The following is an 8,710-nucleotide window of genomic DNA, read 5'->3' as shown; positions in this document are numbered from 1 at the left end:
TGGGGTCCCGCCATGCACCGGGGTGACTGCAGCTCACAACAAATCCATTACATGTTTCATGAACGCCAGAAAAGAAGAGTTTGAACTCTCCCAACACAAAGCAACCATGAAGAGATAAAAGTTTGTTAACGACCCTGTTTCCATCAGTACACACTGTACACATGTGCTGGCACATCACATTGTGCTGCATAAACATATGCTGTTACTATACTTTAAGCCAATTTTTTAAAAAAGTTTGGAAGATGGAAATGATCTGACCATTATATGTTTAGGAAGATGAAAATGTTAAGTTCCTGCTGGACTGTGACACATTGTCTGCTGCATAGAAGAGGGGTGCAACTTGCCTCATACATTCGTATCATTAAAATACATTTTTAAATAGCGTTGGTTTCGTGTGGTGTAAAGCACAGATCTAGATTCTAGCCCTGTTGCTGGATTGTTGAGACTCTTGGATAGCCTCAGAGCCACAGCAAAAGAACATGAAGGTCCCTGCTCGAGCATCCTGCTGGATTTGGGAAGAAGAAATGGCCTAGTGCAGCCCACACCCTGGGGAGCGCTCTCTGCTGGCCCCACCTCCCTGCCTTCCACCACACAGGGCCCTTGACCTGAGCACATCTCAGGGACGCATTGGCTTGCAAAACCCTCTATTTAATGAAGATGTTGGGCAGGAAGTGAGAACCGGACCTTTCTCATTCCTGCGTGCCTCATTGTTGATGGACATGCACAGCCCACTGATTTGCATCTGCCGCCTCCCCCTCTAATGAGCTCGTGTGCTCACAGCTAATGAACTAATTACTTCTGGGCAAAATCAGCATTAAGTTGCAAACCTGCATTCTGCAGTATCCAACAGACCGACATTCTTTTGTCATGTCCAAAGAAAAAAAAAAAAGTGGCAGCTCACAGCTCTTCCAGCTGCTGAGGACAGGTCTTCACCAACTTGGAAATGTCCATGTGGGTTAGCAAAATTTGATCTGAAATATCTTGGGTGAGATGAGTGACATCAAACCTGACAACTACTTTCTTGAGATGCAGGCAAGCCTGAACCACAGTCTCTGACCAGCAGGCTTCATTGTTCTTCTGGTTGGAAATAGAGCTCTGCTCAAAGGCTTGAGATACCTGCCCATGGAGCAACTCCATTAATGGCACTGCGGCTGAGGTGCGCCAAGTGGCCTGCCTTCTGTTCTGGACCGTCTCTGAGCTTGGAGCTGTGACATGGGGTGCCTCTTAGCTGGAAGGAAGACTGTCCACATAGAAGCACAGAAGCCACTGCCTGGGGGATGCCTGCAAGTGGTGGGCTCCATGGTGCATGGACATGAAGGCAGCCCTGGCTGAGAAGTCAGAACTGACTCCGGAGTGAGGCCGTCTGCAGTTGCGTCTTGGCCTCGTCTGCATTAGTGGTGTGATAACAGAGAAGTCCCTTAAGATCTGTAGGACTTCACTTCCTCTCTGGTGACATGTGGAAAGTGGTAGAGTCCAGTCCAGTTGCATGGGGGTCATTGTGAGATCTAAAGGGAATGAGGATCTATTTAATTATTCTATAGATGTTGGGATTACGCACACATAGAGCTCACTAAGGTCTATCATGTTTCATGCATCTCCTAGCCTCCCTTGTGGTGCGGGTCAGGGACATGCACCTGAGTTCTGGTCAACTGCATGTGAGGGGAGGCAAGGCCCTTCTCTCTTGGTCCCATCAGCAGCAATGAGGGTGGTCACTTGTTCCAGTTATGTGGCACTGTATGGAGCTGCGCTGTAGCATTGCTTCCGTAGTGTTTCCGTAATACGGTGACACAGCTGGCTGATGAGAAAAGCAGAGGAGGCTTCTTTCAGAGTTCTAGAGGCTGAGGTCTGAAGCCCAGGTGTCAGTAAGGCCATGTTCTCTCTGCATAGTGTCGAGACCTTCCTAGCTTGGGTTGTGGCCACCACAGTGATCTCCTCCAGTAATTTCTTTCTGTGAGTCAGGGTTGCACCAAGGTGACCAGACTTCTTTATCAAACTTGCAACCCTTCAGCTTCAGCCCTCCTAGTTCCTGGGGTGCTCGGCGTTTCCCACCATGCCCAGCAAGTAATCTCATCTGAACTTGGTCACATTATAGAGACGCTCTCTCCAGGTAAGGCCATGTTCATAGGTGCTAGGGACTGTGACCTTCATAGAGCCTTTTATGGTTATAATTCAGCCCATAGCACCTACAGTACCCACTAGTTTATGTAGAAGGTATAAGGCTAGGGGAAAAAATCCAATGAGATCTTGGAGTCTATTTGTAACAAAAATGCAGTCTGATCTCTTTCCACTAACACAAGAAGCTGATGGACACCAGAGCCTGGGGAGGAACTATTTAATAAGCTGTAGGCAGCTCTTACATGCTTGAAGCTTGGGGACTAGCTCCATGCCTGGGAAACAGGAAATGCTCCATAAATGCTAATAATTAGGAAACTTGTTTCAGAACACTAGACTGTCCCTCAGACAAAGGACTTCTACATAGAACATACAAAGAATTGGAAAAAAAATCAAGCTCCCCAAATTTAAAGACCCAATCCAAAAATGGACACCTGAGATGAACATACATGTCACAAATGAAGAATACAAATGGCAAGTAGATATATGAAAAAAAATGTTCAACATCACTGGTCATTCAAGAGATGCAAATTAAAACAATGCTGACATTCCATCTCACCCCAGGAAGAATGGCTACTATCAGAAAGTCAACCAATAACAAAATGCTGGAGGGGTTGTAGGTAAAAAGGAACCCTTCTCCACTGTTGATGGGGGTGCAAAGTAGTACGACCACTATGAAAATCAGTGTAGAGATTCCTCAAAAATCTAGGATTAGAAGTCCCGCTCAATCCAGCTGCTCCTCTCCTAGGTATTTGTCTCAGTTACTTTTTCTCACTGCTGGGACAAAATACCTGACACCTAAAATTAAGGAAGGAAAGGTTTACTTAGTTCACAATTAGTGGAAGTTTCAGTCCATACTCAGCTGGCTTTAAGGCAGAGCTGCACATGGCAGAGGGCAGCATTCATGGTGGTAGAAAACAGCAAAGATCAAAGGAAGGGGCAGCCCCTGAGGCTGCTAGCAAGCCTCTTTCCCCTCTTTACATTGTAATGCAGATTACCCACCGCAGGGCAGGAGCAGCACTCACATTCATAATCTCAGCATTGGATCATGAATCAATCTCAAACTCCAGAAGCCTGCCCCAGCGACTGCATGAGGCTGTTAGGAGACACCTAGATACAAACCATAAAGTATTTTTCTAAATGAACTGAAAACATACCACAGTGATTTACATGCACCCATATTTATAGCAGCTCAATTTGTCATAGCTAAATCCTGGAAACCCAAATTCCCATCAACTGAGGTATGGATAAAAAAGATGGATATTTACACAATGGAGTACTACTCGGCTATAGAAGAGATAGCCCCGAGACGTTCATAGGTAAATGGATGCAGTTAGAGATCATATTTGTAAGTGAAATAAATCAGACCCATCTGGGCAAACATTGTATTGTTTCACTATTATAAGAACTTAAAAGAGTAAATAAAATCTTAAAAGAGTAAATAAAATCTGAAATCTGAAAGTGGGAAAGGATCTTCCCACTGGGTTAGTTTCTTATGGGTGCTCTAACAAATTAACACCTACTTGGTGGCATCTGATAGCACAGGTATACTCTTTGTTCTGCTAGTGAGAAGCCCACCGTAAGCTTTCTGGGGCTGAAATCAAGGGGTCAGCCTACCTGGAGGTAATTGTTTTGCTGACTTCTCCAGCTTTTCAAGGCTTCCTGCAGTCACTGACTTGTGGCCACAGCAGTCCCACTGGTGTTTCTGCTGTCACATCTCCTTTCCAACTCTGACTTTCCTGAGTCCCTTTAATGAGGACTCTTATGATTCCATTGTGCCTGCCCAATAACCCAGGATAGTCTCTCTCCATTTCAGTATCCTTAATTTGATCACATCTGCAAAGTTCCTTTCCATATTTAAGATACAAATTGACAGGTTCCATGAAAGATGCTATAATTTTCTTAGGTTACTTGTCCATCAGCCCATGAGACCCTGAAGGCCGAACCTGTGTGATTCAGCATTGTATCTTGAGAGCCTGTCATAGTTATCCTGTGCCCAAGGTCCCTATGGTGGATTGCTAATGGGTGGTCCACTTGCTACGCCCAGATGAATTGAACTAGCATGATGCTGGGAGGTCCTCTGGAAGGCTGGGAGAGAAGCTGTTTGGAGAAGCTGTTGGGGCTGTTGGAAGCCATTGGTGCTCCTGGGCCATTCTGCTGGGGGACCTTGTCATGCTGGCTTTCAGACGAAGTTGGCCATTCTTGTTAAAGGAGGCGCTCAGGCCCTCAGTGTAGCTGAGGATGGCTGTCGTTCATTTTAGAGAGCCCTGGTCCTCACCTTGAGCATCGCTTCCTGGCTTCAGAGGGGAAGCTGGTGTACTACTCAGTCTCAGTCTCCTGGAGAAAGCTTGTCACATTGGCTTTCCTGATGGGAACTCAGCTTTCCTCATTGTTGGAGGTACTTGGGACCTCACTGCTGCTGAGGACGGCTGTGGTACCTTTCGGAGGAGCTCTGATTCTTACCTTGAGCATTGCTTCCTGACTCCAGTTCAGATCACTCAGTCTGATAGCATGGATCCTCCATCCTGCTGACTTTCTAGATTCTGCCACTGGCATTTGGGCCTTCCAAGTGCAGATCTGTGAAGCGGGACTGCATGAGACATTGTCATGGGCTCTAGGCCTCCCATTGGGCTTGTTATGGGCCCTTAATTTTTAGCTGGACTCAGAAAGGGTATTAAGATCCAGGCCCTCAGCTGGATTCTTGCCTCGTTTGCATGTGGACAGATTTTCTGGACTTGTACATATTTTTTTGTGTGATTATAACATAATCTTATAAAATGCATCCTGTGTTATATTGTTCCCCTTACAAAAACCCCAAACCAGGACAGTCCCCATATCTGGTAAATGAATGAGATTGCAAGTGCATCCTGCAGCTTCCTCTACTGGAACACATCTTGGCCTGTCAGTGGGGACACACAGGAACACAGCCAGGCTTGAGCCTTGTACAAGTGCTAGGGAGCTGGCACTGAACCAGAAGTGTTCATCCAAAGTCAGGAATCACAAGATCTGGAGCCATGGAGCTTTCCAGAAAGCCAGAAGGGGAGGACTGCTTCTTGCTATCATCAGGATGGACACGGCTGCTCAGAGGCCACTGTGGTGACTTGACCCAATTCTGCACTTCTTCGTTGCTCTTCGTTTCCAGTTAGGAACCCAAACGTGGGACAGAACAGGTCAGGCACAGCCAAGAGGAGCCGAAGTGCTCCTTCTTTCCACATGCCGCCGGTTTGGTGATCGCCGAGCACACTGCAAATCTTGTTTTCGAAACTGAGCACATCCAAAGTGCAGTTGCCTTGTAGGAGCTGCAATATCCATTTCTGGCTTTTATTTGTAATGTGCCAGTTGTAATTTTTATTATTTTAATCATCTCCCAAATGATGAAAGAAAGGCTCTTTTGATAATCCCGGGCCTCACTTTCAGCCAAAAAGAAATCAGGCACGTACATACTTGAAGCATGGAAAGGGAGGAGGAATGAAGGTATCTAACATGTATTGACCATCTGATACCTGGATGCTTCTGTATGGTTATTTTCCCCACGTCTGCTAGCCTTTGGCAAGTCATGGCATACAACAAGCTATCCTGGCTCTCAGCTGTATTAGACAGCTGATATTCCCAGGTGTCTGCACGTCTGTGGCTCTGGGTCTCTGGTAGATGGTTTCCTCCTTCTTAGGCCAACAAGATTGCTGGGCTTGTTTTGGTCAGGTGAAGGCAGAGGAGGAAGAGGATCAGTGGGGAGAGCAAGACAAGCTGCTCATCAACTTGACCAGAACTAGTCACGTGAAAAAGTCAACAACTAAGGATGCAGGGAAAGAGGAATAAAATGGAAGCAAATCATTCAGTTCCCCAAAGTCAGAAGTTAGTGTGGTAGAAGAAAGTAAGGTTAGATGGGAGTGAAATGACCTGCCCAGCACAGAATGGATGAAGCCCTAATCTGGTGAATGCAGTGGTCTGCAGAAATAAGAAAGTTTCACCTGCACAGAGTATTGGACAGTGGACACATTTTTGTTGCACCATGGGGACAGGTAGAGCAATGGCTTGGATAGAAGACAAAGTCTACTTGCTGCTAAAAGCCATCTGTGCTGCTCAGCTTACAACTGCCGAGACAATACCAGAAACACACACAGGACTTAGGGGAGAGGTCGACTTTGGCTCTCAGTCTTAGAGCATTCAGCCCACTGTCAGCTGGCTCTGAGGCAGGAGCCTTGCAGCAGAAGGATGTGGTAGAGAAGACTGCCGAACTCAGCATCTAGGCAGCAGCAAGCAGGGAGGAAGCAAAAGTGACCACATCCAGTCCCAAGGTCAAGCTCCCATGGTTCACTAGACACACTGAGAAGTACACTTCCCTCAGCTCATAGTTGCCTCCCAGACAATCAGTGGTCATCAGGATGAACCATCAAGCCAAGCCGTAAGGGCACTGTCCCTCCCATCAAAGAATTATCCAGCCTCACAGTCCGTAGTTTCAAGATTGAGAAACCCTTCCCTGAACTGTGCCCCCATTTCTGTTCTGCCTAATTTCCCCATGGAAGAAAAAAGAACTAGTCGAATATGACCCCAATACCAAGAATGCCCCTGTAGTGTGGAAGAGCTTGTTCTCATTTTGGTCTCTGACATATTTACTTTGTGATTTATTTGTGTTTAATCACTTACTCATTCCATGTACACCTTTGAGCACCTGAGACTCATAGGGCTCTCTCCATTGTTTTGCTTTCTGGATGCTGAAATGTCTACAAGCGCTTGTTTCTGATCATTTGTACGTATGTGTGCTTGCATTTTTTTAAGTCATGTCAATGGCTCAACCAGCACAGAGCTGGGCTCACAGGAAGTTTTTGCTCTGTGTCATTCGTTACAAGAGTATCCTGTGGTTGGTGCTGCTGCTCCCAAGCTTGTCCCAGCCCCTGTTGCATACTTACTGTCCCCCAGCATAATGTCAGGCAACCCACCTGCTTTCCATCACATAATTACCATTCACATACACTGAAAGAACGCTCCTTATGGAGTGAAGTGCTTGGCCTCCTCACTGGGTGCGGGGAGCTGATGGTAACGTGCAGCACATCATTTGCTCTTTTCTTGAAGTCAGGCGCTACCGTTGTTGGCACTGGGAAGATATGGCCACAGGTCTGTCACTGCGACACTTCTCATCTCTGTGTAGTCAGTCTGGCATCTGTGGAGGTGCTTCATCTACTGTGTATGCTGCACATATAATTCTATTTCTTATTGCACTGAGTTGAGTAGTTGCATCTGCTTATGAGCCCCACTGATTTTATTTTTTATTTATTTTAATGCTGGATTTATTTATTATTTATTTGGGTGCTACTGCCTTCTTATTAAAGTGTCTTTTAGCTTTTAGATGTGAAGGCAGAGAAGGATTAATTAAAATCTTCCTGGCCCTTTGATATTGCAAAATGGAGGTGTGTCAGGTGCGCACTGTCAGCCAGATACAAACAAAGAAGGAGGAGCCGGTGGAGTTACAGCAGGACTCCAAATGCACACATCCCTGCAGAAACTAAGCTGGCCACGGGGACAGCTGGATCCAGCCCATTCCACAGGGTGCCTGCCCGGTCTGCGCCTAAGAGTTAGGGGCCACCGCAAAGGAGTTTACGAGAGTTGGGTTGGCAGCTCAATCTAAATTTTAGAAGCCCTTGTGTTCTGACTTTGTCATGCTATTTAGGTGGGGAAAACCTTGCTGAAAATCATCGACCTACAGTTTAAAAAAATTCTATTTATTTAATTAGCATTCTAGACTACAAAAGATCTTATTTATTCACTATGTCTGAAACTGATCAAAACTAGCTTACGTAAAGAATCGCCCTTTAGTTTCTCAGCTGTTCCCGAAAGCACGGCAATGAAGAATCTACAGGACTTCAAGGACTTCTACGGGAAGACTGATGAGGCCCTTTGGGTCTTCCACATAGAGCAGCAAACACAGCTGCGGCGTCCCTGAGTGTGCTCGGATGCTGATGCCCCCACTGCATTCCTTGGAGTTGAGCAAAATGAGTGACAACTTAAGACCGCCGGTCTCTTGGTGAAGTTAGCATGGAATTACATGGAGAAAAACGCACAAATCCTAAGTGTGAGGCGTCCTGAATTTTGACACATTGACACACTTGCGAGGCTCACACTGTCAGGCACGTACATTCGAGTGTTCTTCTCACTCCAGAAAATTCCTCACACACTTTCGTAGTCAAATTTTGCTGGCTCCCTTCACTCCAGCAACCACCATTTTTTTTTTTTTTAATTATTAGTACCTGTTTGCAGTATGCGCATTTTACAGCCATCTTGCAAAGCGGGCACACATGCATAATACAGCTTGTTTCTCTTTTAAATCCCTCCCCTCCTGCTTCTTATTTCTTCTTCTGGTCCTCCTTTCTGCCGGGAAAACTGGCTCTCTGCAGAAGGCTGAAGCCGCAGCCTTGTGTCTCATGATGTACTAATTCAAATCAAAATGGATCAAGATATGAACATCACGTGTTGGAGGACAGAACAGAAACAACATTTGAAGACATAGGTGTAGGAAAGGACCTTCTAAACAGAACCTCAGCTGCACAAGAAATAGTACCAAGCATCAACAAGTGGGATTATATCAGACTAAAATCCTTCCATG

General features: G+C 45.9%; 1 non-coding gene across 1 annotated transcript; it reads left to right on the top strand.

Annotated features, from left to right (window-relative positions):
* Nucleotides 1–8,054: 8,054 nt before the first annotated feature.
* On the top strand, nucleotides 8,055–8,142 carry LOC111817801. The gene has a single exon (XR_002821915.1). It is a non-coding gene; the product is annotated as a small nucleolar RNA SNORD116 (small nucleolar RNA).
* The last annotated feature ends 568 nt before the right edge of the window (nucleotides 8,143–8,710 follow it).

This window comes from Octodon degus, unplaced genomic scaffold (genome assembly GCF_000260255.1).
Source record: "Octodon degus isolate 3935 unplaced genomic scaffold, OctDeg1.0 scaffold00070, whole genome shotgun sequence".
Lineage (NCBI taxonomy): Eukaryota > Metazoa > Chordata > Mammalia > Rodentia > Octodontidae > Octodon > Octodon degus.
This window is presented reverse-complemented; position numbering and strand designations above follow the sequence as displayed.